Below are 22,720 nucleotides of genomic sequence, written 5' to 3' on the forward strand. Positions count from 1 at the left end.
GGAAGGAACCTTAAAGATCATCCAATTCCAAGTGAGTTCCAAGAGTGAATCTGTACAGCTCAGATGGTGCTTAACTTTACACCCAACTGGTTCCAGACACACACTGGCACCAGCAAAATCTCTGCTGGGAATTTGATGGTGTAAGTGATATAACCCTGTCCCTGTGACATCCCAACATGGACACCCTTGGACAGCAAGATCCAAGTGGCTTCAACAGGCTGCCCACAGGCAAAACTCTTTACATACAGAAATAAATACTGCCCAGAGCGTGCTCTCTGATAGGAAAACTTCATGTCAATACGTCCCAATCTCACCATAGCACAAAGCTGGTAAAATAACACTGATTTTCCCTGTTGGCTTCACAAAGAGGGGATCTGGCAACGTGTCACAGACAAAATAGATCTGTTCAAATGAAACCACCCTGACAAATAGCATCCTTCTTAAAATTTGCATTAATTGTTTTACTCCCCCTAATAATACCACTCACGGAGCCAAATTCTTAGCTGTGCTTTCCCTTTGCTTCTTTTTTTTTTTATTTAATTTGATTTAATTTAATCAACGATTTGGTTTTGGAGCTGTCTTTATGAATCTGTTAAAATGTGTTTGGAAATATTCACCATCCTTTTTTGTCTCTTTTTCCTCCCGGATTGCACTACTCCTAATGAGGTGCAAAATCTAGAGAGCAGAAGATTCTTTTTCATGTCTCTTTTAAGCAGACAATCCAGTCTATCTGAATAAAGACTGATCAAAAATTAATTGAGGGCTTCAGGATTCATCTTGATATGAAGTGAGGTTATTCCAGTCACCTAAGGAAACTCATTGCCTAGGAAAAAAAGCTCATAGGAAGCATTCATGTCCCATGGTGAGGAGCTGAGCTACCTTTCCTGGTAGTCAGACTTCTCTCTAGATCATCATGGCTACCACACCATTGCAAATAGTGAAGACAGAGGAAGTTCTATCTCAGCACCATAAGCAAAATCAAAGGTTGTTATTACGAATGATGATGAATAAAGGCTAGGAAGGGCTGAATAAGGGCTACCAGGGGAAGAAGCAGAGTTGAAAGAAGGACAACCAGGGACAGAGGGTTGAAGGGAGACACCTGAATGGTCAGGTTTGTCTCTGCTGTTTGAAGGGGTTGGAGTTACGAGTATAGCAAGCACTGCTGCATGAAAGAGCTAAAAGGGAAGATCTTTGGCCAACCCGTTGGATGCTCACTCAGCAGAGGTCACTGTGGCTTTTCATAGTTCTGGCACAGGGGAAAAAAGTGCATGCATTGGTGATTCCACAGTGTTGGAGTCACTCCATTCCTGTTGCCCATCCCACTCTCCTCCTTCGGGCAAGATAGAAGGCCACAGTTATGCATTGTGGTGGGTTTAATCTCCGCTGGATGCTGGGTGCCCACCAAGCTGCTCTATCACTCCTCCTCAGCTGGACAGGGGACAGAAAATATAATGGATGGCTCACGGGTTGAGATAAGGACAGGGAGATCACTCAGCAATTACTGTCACGGGTAAAACAGATTTGACTTGGGGAAATTAGTTTAATTTATTACCAATCAAATCAGAGTAAGACAATGAGAAATAAAAACTAAATCTTAAAATGCCTTCCCCCCACCCCTCCGTTCTCCCTGGACTCAACTTCACTCCCAATCTCTCTACCTCCCCCTCTCCCCGAAGTGGTGCAGGGAGATGGGGAATGAGGGTTGTTGTCAGTTTATCATGTCTCTGACTCTCCTTCCTCCTCAGGGGAAGGTCTTCTCACACTCTTCCCCTGCTCCAGCGTGAGGTCCCTCCCATGGGTGACAGTTCTCCACAAACTTCTTCAACTTGAATCCTTCTCATGGGCTGCAGTTCTTCATGAACTGCTCCAGCCTGGGTCCTTTCCACAGGGTACAGTCCTTCAGGAACGGACTGCTACAGTGTTAAGTCCCCCATAATGTCATAGGTCCTGACAGCAAACCTGTTACAGTGTGGGCTCCTCTCTCCGTGGATCCCCAGGTCCTGCCAGGAGCCTGCTCCAGTGTGGTCTTCCCACGGAGTCACAGCGTCCTTCAGGTGCATCCACGTGCTCTGGTGTGGGGTCCTCCATGGGCTGTGGGTGGATATCTGTTCCATCACAGACCTCCATGGGCTGCAGAGGGACAACCTGCATCACCATGGTCTTCACGGGTGGCAGGGAAATCTGCTCTGGTGCCTGGAGCACCTCCTCCCTGTCCTTCTTCACTGACCTTGGTGTCTGCAGAGTTGTTGCTCTCACATATTCTCACTCCTCTCTCTCTTCTGGTTGATGCTGGTGTTACGCAGTCCTTTTTTTTTTTTTTTTTTTCCTCCCCCCCTTCTTAAATGTCTTATCACAGAGGTGCTACCACCATTGCTGATAGGCTCAGCCTTGACCAGTGGCATTGGCCCTATCAGACGTAGGGGAAGCTTCTAGCAGCATCTCACAGAAGCCACCCCTGTAGCTCCCCGGCTACCAAACTCTTGCCACCCAAACCCAATCCATGCATGCAGAGAGGGAGGCTTGATCCCAGCAGCAGCAGGGAAGGGAAGACCATTTAGCAGGGGTCCTCTGAGCACCATGTCCTGCACCACGTCCTGCCAGGTGGCATCACGCCAGCTGCAGCACCCAACGTTATCTCCTGCTCTGCACCCTCAGTCGAGGGCTCAGGACGGCCGCAGTGCAGAAGCAGGACAGTGTTGGAAGTGAGTTATACGCCAGCCAGTCTGCTGGGTAACACAAGGTGAGAGTCAGCAGTATGACTCTCTTTTTTCAATATATGACTTGACAGGTCTGAGAACCTGGAGTGCTCCCCAGCCACAGACTAAAAGGGACCTGCCAGCTGGTCCAAAGTGAAAAATTAGGTAGGTTTGCCTGGATATCAGTGAAACAAATGGGCCTTATCAGAAACTCAAAGGTCAGAGCTTGTCACTTACCAAAAAGAGTACGAGATGGGAGTAACTTGTGAGTACCACAACAGAAGCTCTGGGATGAGATGCAAAAGAAATACTTTGCCGTATTGCTTACAGTGGTTTTGCTTGTCTGTGCTTGGGACAATCACCCTCATCACCCTTTCAGCATTTGTGGGAGGGACATCCAAACAGAAAACCCTAAAGTGTTGCTATAAATAGTGACTTTTTTATAATCATTTATTAACATTTTCAGCTCTTCTTAACAAAACACTTCCAGAGCATAACTGATTCAAAGCAGCTACAGACTTCCTTTTCTTAGTATTATTTATTACAATTTAATCATCCCAGGATTTTCAGACCTGTCATTAAGTTTCTGCCAAGTATGCTGAGTGACACAGCAAAATCTCCACAGAAATTCCCTCTGTGTGCATTATTCTTTACCGTTCTACAGATGAAATCAAGCTATGGAGCTGGACATAGTCCACCTACAGTGACCCCATTACCCTTCCCCATTATGCCTTTTAAGAAAGGAGTAAAGGAGCCTTAGGAAAAGAGGGGAACGAGTCTTCATGCCACAAGGTTCTTTCTGCTCTCTCATTTCCCCAGTCCCTACCTGAAAGGCAACCTCAAAACAGATGAGATATCCCGGCTCCATTTTCAAAGCTTTCTCCTTCTTGATCTCGGGCTGCTCTAAGAAGAGGCAGGAGCTCTTGGTCATCCCCAGGCTGTTTTAATCAGGACAAGGATACAGAGAACAGTATATAAAGAGGGATGGAGATCATAAGTACCAGCTGGGGAACTCTGGAGAAGAATAAATTAGAGGGGGGATATGGCCTGGAAGGACAGATCAGGTATGCATTTTAAAGTGAAACAGACGGAAAGAGGATAGAAGAATTGCTTAGATGGGATAGAGGTCTAAGGGGACCAGGTAGGATAGGGAAAACAGAGGGGAAAGAGGAGAAACTCCATGTGACGCATAGAGTTAAGGGAAAGGGACTTTTCTTGAACCTATGTACCTCCAGAAAACCTCACCCTCTATCCTCATATACCTGGATTTTTCCCTTGCTGATCCTGTGTCTCCTTCTGGAAGGTTATTCCTCAAGGTAAGGGTCCTGGCAGTATGAAATACATGCTCTACTGTTTTGTCTGAGATTCATCTAATTGGATACTGTACCTCGAAAAATGGCATGGAGAGTGGGACCTCTCCAACCGAAATACATTTGGAACCACAAATGAGAAATGTACACCTCATTTCAATCTTGATGTTATTAATTACAGCATAGATGTGTTCAGGTGGCCATCAGTGACCATTCAAAAACGTGCTTGACAAAAATCACATGCAACTTACAGAAGTATTAGCTAATGAGGCCCAGTTCTGATTAAATGTGTAGTTAGAGAGGAAAGCTTTGCTATATGTTAATAATGTATGCATTCTTTATCATATGAAAAAAGTAAGAATTTAAAACACTCGCTATTTTTGGAGGGTTTAAAAAAAGTCACAACACTTGAAATTGTCCCGAGTCCTGTTTCAGGAATGTGAATGAAGTATTTCATTTTCCTAAAGAAGGAACATGCAGTACTTAGCATTTCCAGTCGGAGTTTATTTTAGTCTAATTTATTTCCAACAGCTTTCCCCTCATCTTGAGTGCTCTGAGAAGAGATAAAGATAATACATTCCCACTAGAGACAAGGGATAAAACAACATCAGCAAAAAAAAAGATGTGTACATTGAATCAATCCTCTTAGTGAGCTGAGATTTCAGCCAGAGGAACGGGAGCAGGAGGGTTGGAGACTCTAGGTGTGTGAGGTGTTTTCTCCTTGGCAGGGGGGTGTGATTGGTACGTGGTAGAAAGTAAATTTATATTTTGGTGTCACTGTGCAGCATGGCGTTGAGATACAAATGTTGAAGCTCCTCTCAAGTGTTAAGGGTCCAACAGCTTCAGTCAAATCTGTGGTATTTAGGGCAGCATCATTTTTTAGTTGTGTTTGATTAAAAGGAAAACAATTTTTAAAAAGAGAGAGGAGGAAAAAAAAAGATGTTTTCTCAGATTTTTGTTTTGTTTCTTTTAATGGAATATAAATGAATAAGAATTTTTCACAAAATATCAACCAGTAAGGAACAGGTTAATCCCATGTCCAGATGGACTTTGGCTAAAACAGATGTTGGATGTTGGTCGTGGACGTAGTTGAGACTTTCTGATAACTGGTAACCTCCCTGTTTTTAGAAGTCTCTTTTTTGATAAGAGAAGTGGAGCTGATATTTGGATTCCATCTTGGTGCTTCTGTTTTTTCTTCTGTCTGGCTGTGTGTTATTTTTTTCTTAGCAGCTGGTTTTCTGGAAATCCTTAAAAAATAGACAGCATCCTTCTTGTGATATTTTCTGTTCATCCTGGAGGACTGCTAAAACTCCACAGCTGATTATGATAAATGTTCCTGGTGTAACTAATCTAACTGTTATGTCTCCAAACTCTCAGCCTCTATCAGCTTGAAATCTAACAGTTTGCCCTACTTGTTGTAAAGGTTTGATACTCCTATGTCTTGCTTTTGTAACTATTGTAGGATTGTCTGGAGAGCCTGGCAGATGTTGGCAGTAAGGTCTTCTTCCTCTGATCTTCTGAGGTTGTTCTTCTGGGGTTTTGCATCTGACACAAACCTTTACATGCAATGCTTTGCCCACTCACTGGTCGCTTATGTTAGCTGCTATTATTTATCATTTATTTCTTTATTTTTGGAGATGCTTCTCTATTTTGCACAAACTTCTTTCTCATTTGACTGTGCTCAGCAAAGATGATTGTAACAGTTATGACACAAACACCCTCTCCATAAATTACATTTTTAAAAGCTCGCTCTCTGAAAATCCTCTGCCAGGCCGAAAGGCTGCTTATTCACAGAGCTTGTTGGAGATGTTTGAATAGATGCAGCATCTTCTTGTTCTTTAAAGGCTTTGCAAGCGAAGCAAAGAACATGCAGTCCAGGGTTGATGGTGGGGTGACAACTTCTGGGTTGCCTCAGTATGAGTAATAGCCACATACAAGGATTTTTCAAGACAACTGGCATGCATCAAGGTTACAGACTGTGGAGCAGCTTTTAGAATAAATTATTTGAGCACATTTCTGTTTCTCCTGCCTTGTCCTGCGTGCTTCTTACTGTATTACATGAAGAAGTCAACAGTAAAACACAATCCAATGAGCTCAGTTCCTTTGAGGTTGATGGGTCTGTGTTTTAAACACAGAGGTAGCTAGACTTCCTCATATGGACAAGGTTCATCCTTCCCACCTACATAGTTAACATTGCTGTCTAAACAAGATCAATTACCTACGTCCCTCTCTTGAGTGAAGTCTATCTTCCATGTACTGCAGAGGGAGGTAAGGACATCTGGCCTCCAAACCTAGAACTGAAATTAAGGTACATATTTTGCTGTTTCCATATGCACAAAGTGTCCAAATGTGGGATTGTCACCTTGTACAAAACACTATACCTACTCTGTATGAGATGTTATAGGGTGTCTGAGGCACCTCCGTGGGGCTGATGTATATGACACAGAGTTACAGAAGATTGATGCGCGTCTGGAGAGGCATCCAGAAGATAGTGGGATTCCTTACAGTATCTAAAATGACACAGGACACCTAAGTATAGGTATCTCACTTCTGCCTGCTTTTGAGTGAAGCACACTCAGTCTGAGCCCTTACAAAGCCTCAGAGATACAGCCTGTCACATTCCTTGTGCATACGAGGTAGATAACTACAGTCTTTAAGGCAGTAACCTGTGCTTTTTAAAATTATGGAAAATGCTTAACTTGATAAGTGAAATGAGGTGAAAGCAGTAATTGTCAGCTTGTTCTCCCTGGAGGACACACTCATACATAACACATTTCACCAGAAAGCTGGCAAAAGTCCCTCCAGATCAGGTGACAAGCAAATCTTTGCCCATGTTCCCCTATGGAAACTTTGTCTTGACATAGTAGCTTATGTAAAGGGATCTTCAATGATGAGACGTTTTCCTTTTCAACAGGAGATGAGGGTGCTGGCAGTACAAACCCTTAGTGTTTCATCAAGGTTTTCTTTGCAAAGTGACTCATGACAGAGAATGGAAACTCTTAAATCGCCACTGTCTAAAAGGTATGAAGTGCATTCTGGGACCGAAAAAGTTTTAGCAAACCTTTATATCTCTCAGAAATTGGTGATATTTTAGGCATAATTTATGGCTATTGCTAGTGATCCGTGCAAGAGCTTTACCTGGACAGGCCCGGTTTTTTCCTCTAGATTACCTACAGCCAAAAAATATCACTGGAAGAAATGTTCACTAAGAAGAAAATCCAGGGTGGACAGGAATATTCCACCCAAACCAATTTTACTTCTGCAATCATGCATTGGTGATCCTGGTTTGCATGGTGAATTGTGTGTTGGGCTGTGAGACAGGATTGAAGTTCAATACCCAACCATGGAAGAGATAAGGATTAGAAACAACACGCATAACAGAGACCTTTCTCCACACTGCTGGTTTCACTGGGAACAAAATATCTCCACAAGCCATATCACACTAATGGGGAAACCTCTTCTAGCACTATTTTGTAGGCTTCTAGCACAATTTTGTAGGAATCTGCCAGCCTGCCATTTGGGACTTGGATCTTAAGGTTTCTGGACATCTCAGAAGGTGGGGTTGCTGGACACGTCAAAAGCCTGGTTCAGGTCATATACCACAAATCCAGGCCTTGCGCTTCAGTCCCACCGCTTTTACATCCACCGTTTCTGTTTAAAGGAAGAAGGTGAGGTGAACCCCCATTGAGTAGACTCCGATTATAGAAGACCTCCTGAGTTTAAGCAACTTCTTGCCCCCAAAATATCTGCTAGCTGGGGCTGTGATTTGGTCTGTGCTCAGTTTAACTACAGGAGAGATCCCAGTGCTCTCTCCAGGCTTCTTGGTGGACTACTGCCTCATTGCACAGCAAAGCATGAGTGAGTAGCTAGTCTGAGTCATGCCAAGGAGTCTTGTCTGGTTTGTCCATCACAAGGACCACCCCACTGCTGTGTTAACAAGGCCTCCCTGTTTCTGCCATGCTGGATCTCCATCTAAGCAGTATATAGAAAATGCCTCATTTCTTCCCCACTCCCCACTTCTCTCTCTCCACCACCTTGGTAACCATCAAAATGTCATTTTGGCGACCGCTCAGCAGCCTTGTTTTGGGGAAAGAAGAATAAAAAAAATCCAACAAGGGGCTTAAGTGCTCCAAACCCCTCTACTCAGTGCAAGATGCTTGTGTGTCCTTTATTATTCCCTCCTCCTTTTTCCCTCTCCCTGATCCTCCCCCCTCAGTCTTCTGCCCTGGCAGCTTGGTCCCTTTTGTACACAACATCCTTTTCCTTTCACAAAACCACAAAGACCCAGTGGGGAGGCAGACACAGGAAATGCTGCAAGCAAGAAAAATCCATCCCCTCCCTGTGACACTTGAGTTGCTGGGGAGGGGAGGTATTGGCATTTTTCATGTGTGTGTCGGTATGTTTTGTGTTTTTCCCTTTTTTTTTTTTTTAAGTCCTCTTTTCCACATTTCCCTTCCTGTTGATTCGAAAGCAACTGACAATGAAACCTGCAAGCAGAGCATTTTCTCCCCCGCCTTCCCAATCTTTCCTTTGCTTTCATAAGCTTCGCTCCTTGCAACACGTGAAGAGGAAGGGGAAAGACTTTGTGCTGTTGTGTCTTCTACGTGCACATGATGCTCACCTAGCTCTACGCAGCAAGGCACTTTAGCAGTCCTGCTGTGACTGAAATACTCCATCCTTATTACACAGGACCCACGTGTGCAAACTTCTGCTGGGGTTTCATGTACTACTAACTTCCACCATGACCGTGGTCACTGTGTGAACACAAGGGGAGCTAACAGGGTTTTTTGGAGGAGCTGACACTGCATTTTGCTACATCCCATATCCAGAAAGGATTATTGAATTCCTTAACTTACATTACAACATCAAGCACAGGCTCAGCAAATTTGAACTAAATGGCATCAGGTAACAGAACCTCTCACAGGACTGGAGTTTGCAGCTGCTCTTATTCTTGTCCATGTGAATTTGCTGGAGCTGGGTTGTTTAATTCTGATTTCAGTACAGAATGCTATTTACATGCATGAGAACGTGCCATAAAATAGTTTGGATCTTGCCTCCGAAAGACTTTGAGGCTTCATGGAGGTACTCGTCAGCACTGCAGTTGTGCTCTTGAGTTGTTCTTGTGAGAGCCATGTACTGACACCTGGGCTCAAGTTTTCTAACTTTAGGCCTGGCACCAGCAACTGGAGAGAGGAGCTTGCACTGGAAACACGTATCAGTGGGCAGTGTGTAGGTGAGACCCTGCAACCCTTGGATTTACTTCCAGGGAAATGTCTCTTTCAGGAGGGTTATGCTATAAACTCATTGTTGCTCCCTTGGGGGGATAATTTAGAGAGACTGTGTCTGGGGTGAAGATCAGTGAGAGAGGGGACACCTCTGCTATGGAAGACCACACAAAAAAACCTGAAGGCAACATCTCCTTATGGACCTTGCTCTGGTTCAGCTGTGTGAAGGATAAGTCTTGGTCCAAAATCTTGGCCAACCATGGCACTGTAGGGGGGTCTGACCAGCAGCCTGCCCTTCTACAAAGGTTAGAGCACAAACCTACAAGCTGGTAGCGTTTCTCAGGCTGGTAAGAAATCCAAGAGCCAATTCTGTTTGCCACAGAACTGTGTTTAACATTTTAAAAAAAAAAAAAAAAAAGGTCTAACACCCAATCTCCCAGTAGCAGCAACTGCCAGTATCGCAGCAGTTCGGGCCTGATATCTCAGTTTCATCTCTTTTAGTGGCTTCATTTTCTCCTTCCCCAAGCCTTCATTGTCCTGCACCTCTCCCCCCACTCCCTTCCCAGAGACTTGTGATAACCATTGCCTAGGTAACAGCATCTTGCCTGGTGTGTTTTACTGACTGCAACGCGTGTGGGGGCGTGTGCTGTGCCTGCATTCCCAGTGGGATAGGAAGCAGTCGAATACCATGTGTGGGAGAGAAACTTCTTACGTTGCTTCTGACACCAGCGGAGGCAAGAAGGTCAGCCTCTTGCATCCCTCCGTAAGGCTTGGTAGCTGCTGCCGTGGTGGCTAACATGGGATTTATTGACTTGTTGGGGTCCTGGTGCGAGGGTTAGGAAAGGAATGAGTTGGTAAACTTTCTGCTGGCATGCTTGCCCAGGACATCCTTCTCAAATGTGAGTTAGTTACGCATGGTTAAAGCTTTGATTATTCAAAAGCCAGCTGGTGGGGAAGCTGATTGACACTTCATTCATACCTTGGGCTTCCTCCGGAGCAAGCTCTAAATCCGGCAGGAAAAAAAAACACAAATCACCACAAGATCCATCTATCAACAAAGATCAAGAGAAGGAGGGACCAGCAATCTGGCAAACTAGTCTAAGAAACATTTTTCTGCTGCACGAAGTGTTAGTCCAGGCCCAGGGAATGTCAAAAAGTCTGTATGTCCCATGAAACTTTGTCAATGCATTAAATTAGGGAAGTTTGGATTTATTTTTGCTGATGTGTGAACCGAAAACCAGGTAAAAGACTGCAAGCAGAAGGTCAGGCATAGCATAGAGTATGGAACAGAAACAGGACCCGTGGAAGCTTTAATTATCTTAGTTATAAAGCGATCTCCTAATATATTAATGAATTCTTTTTTAAAGATGCCTGAAGCACTAAGTGTTGAACCAACCAGCAAAGGAAGAAAGGTAGATAAGAAGGCTCAAAATTTAGAACCGGTGGCAGAAAAGACTAAAATGAAGTTGTACGTGCAGAGATAAAGAGGAATACATTCAAATGTAATGTAAAAGATAATTTAAGAAGCAGGTCATGCTGTGATGGACAGTAAAGCAGACGGCAATTTGGTCCCACAGCTCAGGACTTGTGTCAGGGAGAAGGAGAAGGGAAAGGCCCTCTCAGTTCACTGCCACCTCTCCATGGACCTGCTGCTTGCAGGTTTCCTTGAAAAGTCGGCAGTTGGTGGGCTCATAGGGCCAGACCACTCAACGTGTTATTGAAAACGGTCCTCAGGTCAATGCCTGGTACTGGTGAGTAAATGCAGAGAGGGGTCCAGAAGGGATGACCACAATCCCTTCTGAATAGCACACGGCTGCAGAGCCAGAAGGTTGTTTTGCTGGAGCAAAGGTGTGAGCTGTACCAACAAAGTGCACAGAGAAGCACTTGACTAGGCCGTGGATGTAAATCCATGAATCTCAGAAACATACTATTTTTCACCTATATCACAGTTCCTTTCTGACCAGCTTGGTAACACATCAGGAAAATTCCTGACCTGCAACTTCTTGAAGAAAGTACAACTCTGCTTAGCAAATTTGGCTGTTTGAATGAGAAGTTAATCCAAATGAACTATTCTGCTGCCAGCCAGGGTCTTCCCTCCACTAAAAATAACTTTTCAGTGCAGAGAAAGGATTTAAAATATTGACACGGGGATATTGGACTCTGGTAACAACTCATATGTAATAAAAACCATGGAGTTAGCAGAGGAGAGTATGGGCAGCTTCCATCTCCCCTTGACTGGGGAAGAAAAAACATGAGACCTGGAGAAGAAGGGGTTCAAGACATCACCAAACAACTCAGAGATCCTAACACTTGTGGAAAATACCAGCCAGGCAAAAGTAGACCTGAGTCAAACCCAGCTGACTTCTGGCCACCAAACCACACTCCCCATCATGAAGCCTTCTCCCTTTGCCATAGGGTTGCCTCACCTTCCCTCATTCCCTCTTTTTGAAGGGATGCTCTTTGCTTTGACTTTTCTCTGGTGCTTTTAAGTCCGTTTCTTAGCCAAATCCAGTGTGTCAGAGGTGGAGGGGACAGTACCAATCACCAGAAAACATTGTTGAAATGATTTCCAGCACAAGCTAAAATGAAATAATTGCGCATAGAGTGCACATCAGTCCTGTGGATTTATTCTCAGCTCAATATTGATTAGAAATGAAAGGGGTAACCCTTGGAAATGAATATAAAGCTCCCAACACTTCTCCAAACTTTTGGACTCATTTGTGGTGTTCCTGTCCTTCCTTTCTTTTTTTTTCTTTTGTCTTTTTTTTCTTTCTTTTTTTTTTTTTTCTTTTCCTTCCTTTTCGTTTTGCCAGCAGTGAAACAACTGCAAGCTTTCTCCAATCCTTCTTGTGCCATTCAAGTCAGATTCAGAAGCAAGGCAGCAAACAAGGCCTCAGGGTATAAATCAAACACTGAAGTTCTCTATGTAGGGAGAAACAAAACAGCTTCAACATGTGCTCACGGTATTGGAAGGGGAAATAAAATTCCTCAGAATTAGTGGTTTCTTTCACTTCCCTCTCATTGTGATTTTGTTTGCATTGGTTGGGTATCCTGTGGTTTGCAGCTTGTATACTATTAGATTTCTTCTTTTGGGATTTCATATCCTGAATAATCATGTCTTTGGGATTCTGATGCTTTCTGGATTGTATGAAGACTAGAAATGAAAGGAAGTTTATTACAGTATATATCAATTATCAATCGTCATTCATAACTCTTATTAATCTGGAAGCATTTAGGAACTGCAAACACACACAAAAACCTCATTCTGTGACCCCAGGCTGCAGTCCAAGGGCTTGTTGCAGAGGCAATGGGTGCTTTAACCAGACAGTGGAACACCAAAAGATGATTCTGGTTATCATCACATTTTCTTGCTAATTACATCCTACCTGTCACCCCTCTGCACTATGGGTGTTCTTTTCTCTGGTCCCAGACCAAGAGGCATTTTACCTCATCCTTCCTTACTGATTTCTTAATAATCCTTTATCAAAGCACTCCCTTTCCGCTCAGTGCTGCATCCACACACCTGCAGAGAAGAGACTGAGTCCTTTGAGGATGCCATTAATGATGAGGGGAACTGTCTGGTCTCCAAGCAGTGGAAAAAGGTGTAATGCATAACTTACCCACTCATGAAATAAAGTGGAGAAAAAAAATAAAGAAGAAATAGCCTTTTTCCCCACTTATTTTCAGATGGTCAGCTAATGCAAAGGGCAGATACTCAGTTGCCTGTTTTCATATAGGGGACCTGCAAAAGCAGCAGGAAGCAGCAAGGATGGAGGGAAGAATTTATGGAAATGGGCTGGAAGAGGAGTGGCCAAACATGAGATGAAAAATAATACAGGGGAAAAGAAAGAGAAAGAGGATGGCAGGAAGAGAGAACAGCACCCAAGGTAGGAAGAGGCACTCAATGACCTGCAGCCTGGTTCCCTGTGGTGAATAGTGAAATTTCCAAAGCTAAAAGGTAGTTGGTATTAAAATGAATGCTGGTTTTATCCATCGTATGCTGGAATTGCACATAAATACCAGGAAGGAACTTTGAAGCTCCTCTAGAAACAGCCTCAGAGTTTGTCTCCTACCTCTGTGCTCAGGGCAAGGGATTGCAATGACTCATGAACCACTGACCAGGGACATTCATGGCCATCCCCTGGTGAAGGCAAAGTGTTCCAGTCCCAAGGCTGGGTCCAACACCCAGAAAAGCAGTGCTGTGGGCTCCTGCCCGGGTTCTCTCCCCTCAAAAGTGATGCTTTGATAAAGTGAGGCAGCAGGTCAGATATTTTCTTTCTCACTTTGGGCTTCCTTATGCCTTATCCTGTGACAAATGTGGATGGGGAACTGGGAGGAGCTGGGAAGTAAGCTGAGTTTTTGTTCTGTTTCTGAATGAAAGAAGAGAGCAAGTGACACCCAGAAGGCACAACATGTGCATCTATGGGGTAGAACTGGGAGGGCAGAATGAGTGTGTGGGGAGGGCAGACACCCTCCCTCCGCATGTCTGTGAGGTGTGCATCTTCCTCCATCCCCTGCCTCTCCCTCTCCCACTCCTCCCGAGGTGCCTTTCAGAGCTGCTGCTGTGGCAGGTGAGTCAGTGTGACAGCTCAGACACGGGGCAGCCCCCTCAGCTGCCGAAATGCCAGCCAATCTCCCAGCAGACTGAGAGCCCACTATTATAAACGAATGCAATGCATTATTTTTTACCCCCCCCCCCTCTCCTTCAGCTGGCACAGTGAGTCAGTAATCAAGGTTCCTTTGTCATTTTGCGAGGTGGTGGGGGAGCTGGTGGTGGTGCCGGTGGGAACAAACTACGTGGGGCAGATTAGCTGCGTCCTTGTGGGGGTCTTGCCATTTCTTTCCCACCTTGGCTGAAAAAGCCCCACCAGCTGCAGTAAAGGGTAGGAGTGGGGACAAGAGGGGGGAAGAAAAGAAAGGAGTAAACGGTCCCACTGAATTTTAACACTCTCCTTTCTAATTCACAGTGCTCTTAAATAGAGACCAAGATCCTTCCCCATTAATGACAATTGTTCAACAAAAGCCTGGGGGGGTTAAGAGGAGAATAAAAAAATCACAGCATCTGTAGTACCGAAGTCCTGGAAGCACTTGGAGAAGCTGGCGGGCAACAAGCATAACGTCAGCCCCTTTGTTTGACATCTCTTTGCTGAGGTGGGCTGCATGCTGTGGAAAACATGACAGCAGAAAGAAAAGAGGCAAGGGAAGGAGGGGGGGTTGAAGGGAAGGACAAGGCAGGGTGTAGGGGTGTTGGAGTTATATCACCAGCAAGGGAAAGGGAAAAGAAAACCCTGGGCAGAGGGAAGACAGCCAAGTGCTGCCAAGGGGAAGGGGACAGCCCAAAGCAGGTTGGGGGGTGACATGGAGCAGAAAACCAGCCAGTTTCTGCTGTGTGATCCTCTCAGATATCTTTGAAGGAGCCTTTCCCTGGGATGGCACAGTTGTGGTGGTGGGTCAGAGCAAAGGATGGTGCAACCCTGAGCAGGCAAAGCGGATGTCACACAGAGAGCAAGAGCAGAGTAAATGCACTGGAATATATCCCTGGGGTACCCCAACCCCAGCAGGGCTCATGGATGTTCTGAACGAGAGCTGGTGTGATGGTATCAGGCAGCACTGTGTGGATTTTATTCCTGTGAATTTATCCAGATAATTCTTAAACCCATGTAAGCACCAGCAACATCATCCAGGAAAGAGCCTCCACAGCTTAACACAACTTGTGTGAAAAAGTATCTCCTTGTGTTTGTGGTGGTCTCCTTGTTTCCATGTTTTAGGAGTGTAAATGATCATCCCCTTAGTAACTAGCTCTTGGCCTCTTATGATTTTGTAGCTTGCTCGTGTTCCCCCTCAGTCATCATTTTTCCAAGCTGACGAGTCCTTTGGCACAGCATGGAGGTCTCCCTCACACTGCAAGACACCTCATGGCAACTGAAGCATCAGTGGTGTTCACCATGGCCTTGGGGTTTGGGTGGTGCCCACCGGGTGGGCAAGCTGGCAGAGACAGTCCTTGGGTGCCAAATCAAGCACAAAGGCAATCTTCCTGCAGGAATCAGCATGGGAAAACTGCAGAGAGTTGTGTAGGTAGGACGCAGTCAAGGAAGGTATGGTATGAAACATCACTGGTCCTGAGACCACATTAATGCTCCTTCTTCTGTACTGGCTCTGCCTTGAAGCACTCCTTCCCACCATTTTCCCTCTGTGTGTGTATGACTGCGTAAAAATTCATGTTTTTAGGAAAAAAAGGAGAGCAGTCATTGTCCAGAGCTTGCAGGGAATGGTCAGTTTGTGACTTCATGTTTCACTCAAGTTGCTGCCTGCTGTGCAGCCACCCAAAGAACGTTGGTCTTCCCATGGATGAGAGCAGAGAGGGGCACACCCCTTCCTCTGCCTCTTCTGTTTGAAAATTATTGCCTCCTCTGTGTTGCTTTTCTGTTGGATCAGTGAGTGGTGCAGTCCGTGTGTGAGCACACCTGCCAGAGTTGACACGTGGAAGGCTGTGTGAACACACCACCAAGGACACCAGAGTAAATGGGACAGTCCCTTTTGGTGGCAACACAAAACCAGCCTTCGATTTTCTCAGGCTGGCAGCAAACTGCACCTTCCATTGATGAGTGGTGGTGAAATAATGAAGGAAGATATTACAAGACACTTTGAATGGTGAAATTCCCTGGATTTGTCTCTCTTGATTGGCCCAGGGAATGACAAAAGCTTTCCTTTCAGTTCATGATACCTTTCAGATAATATCTCTCAGATGCAAACTCCTTATTATCTAATAAAGGCTGAGATGCAACAGCCATTTCTTTGGATGGGAGCACTGACTCTCCTCCAATTGTATGTCTTTGTTGAGAGTTGTCTGAAATTAGTCAAAGAGTTCAGAAGCCATTGGGGAGAAGAATAGGCAGAACCAGTCACAGTCCCACCAGTGTGAGGCTGGTTTTCCTGGGAAGAAGTCTAAAAATATTGGTAGAGAGGAGGGAATGTGAGTAGAGAAGACTGTGGTGGACCTGCTGCAAAGGACAGCAAGGACTCCTTGGGGCAGTTATCATAGGGGTTGTTCAGGAGGAGGAAGGGGACAATAAAATGGTATGGGTTGCCCTGGCTGGTGTGAAATAAAACAAGGGTTTGAAGACTGCAGGAGGTATAGAGAAAAGGGTTGAGGAGCAGCAAACACTTGACCCTCTATGGGGAAGCTGGTTCCTGGATGCTAAGAGGTGTTAGCATATTTTTTTGGGTCTTTGGTTCTATTTTAGGGGAAAATTTACACTTCAAGTTTTTCTAGCGCCGAAAAAAATATGTATTACAGTATGTTTTTAGTTAATTATGTATTGATTTGCTCTTTATTCCAAAGTAAAGATTAAGAGACAATTGATAGTTTGTTTAAATTACTAACTTCTGTAACTGCTAAATTGTCTGAGGCAGGAGGAAGATCCTAATGGAACATTCTCTCTGTATGTATCTGATGGACAGGTGGGATTTTTTTCATCATCTATAAAATTATTCCAACATGCAGCTCACCTAACCTCACCTGTTGATGGCAGCAGTCTAGTGCGTACTTATGCTGCATAACATCATGCTCCAGTGGGTACCAGTGACACCAGGACAATAGCAGAATCAGTTGTCGAGTGGCTTCTCAGCATGTGAATGCACACCTGCACCCAAGCTTCCCTAAGGCTGACAGACAGGTTTTCAGGCCAACTCTTTCAAGACACAAAAACAACAATTAAAATTCCAGGGTGTTTGTTGCTGTTTTTCTAATTTATCTTATTGAATGAAATGTGGCTACATTATGCTTTGTGCCACTTTAAAATACTTAGTCAGAGATAATTCCTTCCCGAGGAACCTGCAATCTGAGGCGACAAGATGAACACACAGAGAAGCAAGGACGGGAAGCTTATTATCCTTCTAGTGATGAGGATTTGAGGTTTTCAGTAGAAAAGGTCAGCATCTTTCAGGGGTGACTCAGCCCAGCTTAGATCTGAGTCACTTCTCATGCCCGTCTCTCTCTATGGAGCACAGAAGAAGCCAAAGACAATGTGGTTCCACCCATAGACATCTCCAGATGTATCTTTAAAGATTGGATCCTTGATGTTTGTGTGGAGCTCAGTTACGTAAGGTGAAAACGGGTCTGAAATTTCCTCCAGGCTTCTCCGTGCATGTTTGGGCACTTAAACACCTTCAAAGCTCTCTCTTGAGCCACCAACCAACCCACTCCCAAGAGAAGCAGGGAGAGACCTCAAAAGACAGTGACAAGAGACTGCGTGTTGGAAGCAAATGTGCAGTTCTGATTTCGTGTATTAATTTTTACCCATTAAACAGTTAAAAATATCCAACAGACCTCTTTTTATTTTTTTCCCCTCCTTTCGATGGAATCATCGTTTGTGTGCGTTCATCCACATAACACTCTTAACAGAGCTGTTGAGCTTTTTATAGAGATCAATAAAACTTAAAAGGTGGAACAACTGTGAGTTTCTCAAGTCCCTTACAAAAGGTTTACCCAAGGCTGGGGTTGCTGACCCCTTTGGGGTGATTGTTAGGAGGATAAAAGCCTAGGTGAGGACAAAGGCAAGTGAGTACGGGACAGAAAAAGGGATTGTGGAATTTCTAATGCAAGAAAATGCCACAAATGTTGTAGTCGCTGGAAAGGTCAAAGCTACAAGCTGCATAAACACAGGGGTAAGTCAGGCTGGTAATGAGCAAGGTCATAAATTGATGCATCTTTATACAGGGAAGGGAATGAAAAGGTTGGGAAAGTACCCGGCAAAGCAGCTGATGGGTGGATTCAGAGTTCTGTAATAAAGAGTGTGTGTGTGTGTGTAGGTATTAAAGGCTTCATTTCCTGATGCACATGGATCCAATTTCTCTAAGCATTGCTTTCATGAGGGGGGGAAAGGATATCCTCGGGAGCCTTGATGTGTTTAGCAAAACCAGGAGCCAACATGGTTTACATCCATGTGTCCCTGCCACCTCTCCAGTCTAACAAGGACTATGTCGGCCCCTTCCCTCACCAGCTTGCTGCTGAAAAGTTGCCAGCTGCATTTCAGGAGCCTTTTCCCTTTCATTCATTTCACTTGCTGGCAGATGCATGATCTCGTACAGTCAGATAACTCACACACCTACTTCTGTGGAGTGGCTCTGAGATTTCATGTATGCTTGAATATTAGAGAGTCATCATTACCTAAATAACATTTGGTATCTGCCGTGGTTTAACCCCAGCTGGTAGCTAGGACCACGCAGCTGTTCCTTCACTCCCCCCATTATGGATGGTGGAGATAATGGGAAGAGTGAAAGTGAGAAAAAACTTGCAGGTCGAGATAAAGACAGTTAAAAAAGTAAAGCAAAAGCCGTGTATGCAAACAAAGAAAAATAAGGAATTAATTTACTGCTTCCCATGGGCAGGCAGGTTTTCCTCCATCTCCAGGAAAGTAGGGCTCCATCATGCATAAAGTATACTTTGAAAGACAAACGCCGTAACTCCAAACGTCCTCCCCTTTCCTTTTTCTTCCCTCAGTTTTACATACTGACCATGACATCATATGGCATGGACTATCCCTTTGGTCAGTTGGGGTCAGCTATCCTGGCTGTGTCGCATCCCAACTTTTTGTGCCCCCCACCCCACCCCAGCCTACTCACTGGCAGGGTGATGTGAGGAGCAGAAAAAGGCCTTGAGAGCTTAGCAATAACCAAAACCACTGGTGTGCTGTCAACACCATTTATCATCCCAAATCTAAAACACAGCACTATAGTAGCTGCTAGTAAAACAGTTAACTTCCTCCCAGCTGAAACCATGACAATATCATAACGGTAAAATCAAATTTGAGTTAGCTCTCATCAGCCTGCCCAGTAAATTGCATTGACCCCAGTACAAATGTCAGACGAGCACTCATCCATCCATCTTCACCATATCGCCATACTGAGGAACTTACTTGGTAGTACACAGCCAGAGTTACTGGTGCTGAGGAGAAACTAAGGTCACATCTCCAGATGCCCAGACCATGACTCCTTATACATCATTAAAGTGATTGTAGTGAACATAATATACTTACCAGAGGGGCAGACGGCAGGAATGTGGCAACCAGACCAGGCAATTTGATGTTGTACAGAAAAGCAAGTCTGATTAGATAAGTTCAATTCATCTGATTCAGTTCCAGATCTTAGCAGCACAGGCACCTTCCCTTGCCAAATTAAAAACTCAAATGTGTACGGGAGGGGAATGAGAGTGAACTTCAGGACCTCCAGCAAAGGTAAGATGACATTTCAGACAGAAATTCAGACTCTCTTATTTTGCCTAAAATATTTTTTCTTCCATAATGCAGAACAGAGCTCTTTAGACCAGAGCTCAGCCTGCTCAGGGCGTTGTTCTGAGCATCAAATTCAGACCATGCTTTTCTGAAAAATGCAGACCTGGGTCAGAATTGCAAATGTCAGATCTGGAGTTGAATTCTTTTAAAATCTCAGAGTGCCAGAATTTGGGATTCTTGTTTTGACCTCTTTTAGAGAAGATGGCTCAGGCTGAAGCTTCTGCTTCCTTCTGAATTGATGTATATTTGGAATTTTTTTTTTTACTTTTTATGGTTTTGAAAAAAAAAAAAAAAAAAGTGTTCTACCAAGAGGTTTAATCATAATTTCTACACAATTTGCAACTTGTTGTCTAAATGTTTTAAAGATTTAGTTTTCTTTTTTTATTATTTTTGTGCATATTCATAAAAGTAATAGTTCCAAATCTGCTTTGAAATAGCTTAATTTGAAACTGATAACCATGATGGATTTTGAAAGGATGTAGGGCAAATATATGTTCTCGTGATCCCCGATGAAGTGTCTCTGCACGGAACACTTCTGAGAACGCCTTTCATGCATCTATTACTCTTTCACTCTTCTTCTTTCCCAACAGTGAACTTAGTAAGGAAGATCAACAAAAATACTTCCTCCAAAAAATTGATGATCTGAACATGTTCTTATTTTGATTCTAGAAGGTGTTTTTGTTTGTTTGTTTGTTTGTTTTAATTTCACCTAGATAACACATCTTCTTCTTAGATACTGAATGCCATAGTTACCTGGACATTCATATGGTGCCTACAGAGAAATATAATTACATATTCATACACCAGATGTAGCCAATCCACAGAGATTTGTACCACCATTTGGTCTAATGAAGTAACAGCTGGATTGAATGAGTGTGCGCTATGAAATAGTAGAAGGACATCAATTATGAAGTGCTCTCATCGGCTAAAGTCCTGCTGACGTTACGTCCCACATTCACATTTCGCTTAGAACCTGGAAACGAGTTCTTCTTGCAGAAAATGCCTGCACTTCTGGTGCTTAAAGAAAACTGCCTTCTGCTATTTTCTGTTGTTCGCCCGAAGTGGACTTCTGTCATTGATCTCTTATCCAGCTGCAGCCAGTCCCCAAAGGTGTATTCTAGGAGAACAGCATTTTTAGTCTGACTAGTAGCCATCCAAAGCTACAGTGCAAGAAGAAAAAAAGAAATGAATCTTTAATTTTACCCTCTGGCTTGTCTCCTCTGACACTGATTCTTTGGAATTATACTTTAAAAGACTTTTATTGGCTCTGGTTATCATCTTCCCAGCCTCAGGACTATCTCGATTTTCTCCAGATTCTGGTCTGTGTTCAGAATTCAAGATGAAATGCCTTCGGTAGCATTTCTTGGGCAGTTACTTACGCAGGCAAGGTTTAGATGGTTGCTTACTTGCCATGAATGTTACAGGAAGCAAAACAAAGTGCTCAGTAGCTTTCCTCAGATATTACTGACAATGCGTCTTCCTGCAGTTTCACTCAAGGCAAACTGTGGTTGAAATTCCCCAATTCAGGCTTCTCCTGAATATTTTGATGGAAAAAAGGCCCAAAGCAAGCAGGTTACCTGTTTCACAATCAAGAGGGATACATGTATCCCCATGACCAAGGTAAACTTCTTATATATAAGTGACCTTGAGTTGTTCTGATGTGCTGTGCAGATGATCAATGGGGAATAGGTTGAGCTGTCTCTGTCTCTTTAAGTTTTATAGTCCCATCATTATGGGACCTGAGTGACTGCCACATAAATCAATAGCAAAAGCCTAGTCGTCGTGGCCCAGACATGTCCTACGTGACTGTAGGTGCTTGCCTGAAACAATTCTCAGGTGATCCCAGCATCTCCTGCAGGCTGTGGAACAACAGGACAGTCCTGTCTCCCCAAGAACTATTTTTCCTTGTGTGTCTTGGGACTTCTATGGTACTAAAGCAGGAGAGCAGATTCCTAATTTCAGTGCCTAATGTAGCTGGGATGGATATCTTGCTCCACTAACTCTGAAGCCTCCAGAAACTACAGTTCTTCCCCAGGAGAGACATTCATAGAGTCTCTGGAAACTTTTTTTCAGGACTTGCACTCTCTTTTGTGTTTCCTTCCTCATTCTAGCATTTGCTTTATTTGGTTTTTTTGCAGGCTTCTGTAGTGTTCTGAGGAAGAAAAGCTTTGAATATCAACCTTATCCTCACTACAAAGATTCCAAAATTTCTTGGCTTAATTGACCTCTACCACAATTTATTGTAAACGATGATGCATCTTTTCCATCAAACTTGGAAGTTGATAGTGCTGTTTTATACGACCCTAAGGACCAGTGGGGAGAGATTGTCATGGCCTAAAGTACTAATGATTGTCTGGATCATCTGTTTAGGAACTGCTGCTCTAATGGAAGAAGTTGAATTTTTTTAAGACAGGAGGTGATTTAGTGATCTTCTGGGCTGTCAGACATTGAACTGATCTGATCTGGTCTGGGAGATAGTCTGACTGTTTTCCCTTCTGATTATGAAGACCTCACTGCAACTCTCTCATTTCGACTATTTTTGAGATGAAATGCTGAACATCCAAATGTTCACCAATGGCAAGGACGCAAAGGCAGTTTTCCACTGTTTTTTATCACAGGGGACATGTTTGACCCTCGTGTGCCTGGTGGCTGATGCAAAAGGGAAGGAGAACACCCACTTTGTGAGTGCTTTAGAGTGTCTGCATGAGTCCCTTCTTCAGCTACACACACAGCGAAACTGTGTTGTTCATCCTAGGGTGAGAAAAAGCTAATACCATGCAAGTATCAAAGTCCAGATTTACTAGTTGAAAAAGACCTTTCTAGACTTTAATGCTATGTTACCTGCCTCTCTTCAGTGAGAAACTTAACAAGTCCTGAAGGCTTGACACCTGTTTCATGAATGGGATAAAAGCTTTTAGTTAGGGACATAATCTTTTCTAGCTTCTCCCAGCATCATTTTTCACGGGTTTTGCTAGAGGTTTGTGCTCTACACTGAGGAGCTTAACTCTCTTTAGTGTGTCTTTAAGTCTTTTAGATTACTTTTGCATTTCAGTTTTACCTTTCACTTAGTCTTTGGTGAATGCCTTTCCACCCTTTCAACTAAAGAAATTAAACTTCTGTTGCTGTTTTGAAAAGAAAAGGAGTGGTTATCTGTAGTGAAAATTGGGTACAGTGTGTGGCAAATTTAGCAGTGGTTC

The sequence above is a fragment of the Numenius arquata genome, chromosome 3 (assembly GCF_964106895.1).
Source record: "Numenius arquata chromosome 3, bNumArq3.hap1.1, whole genome shotgun sequence".
Taxonomy (NCBI): domain Eukaryota; kingdom Metazoa; phylum Chordata; class Aves; order Charadriiformes; family Scolopacidae; genus Numenius; species Numenius arquata.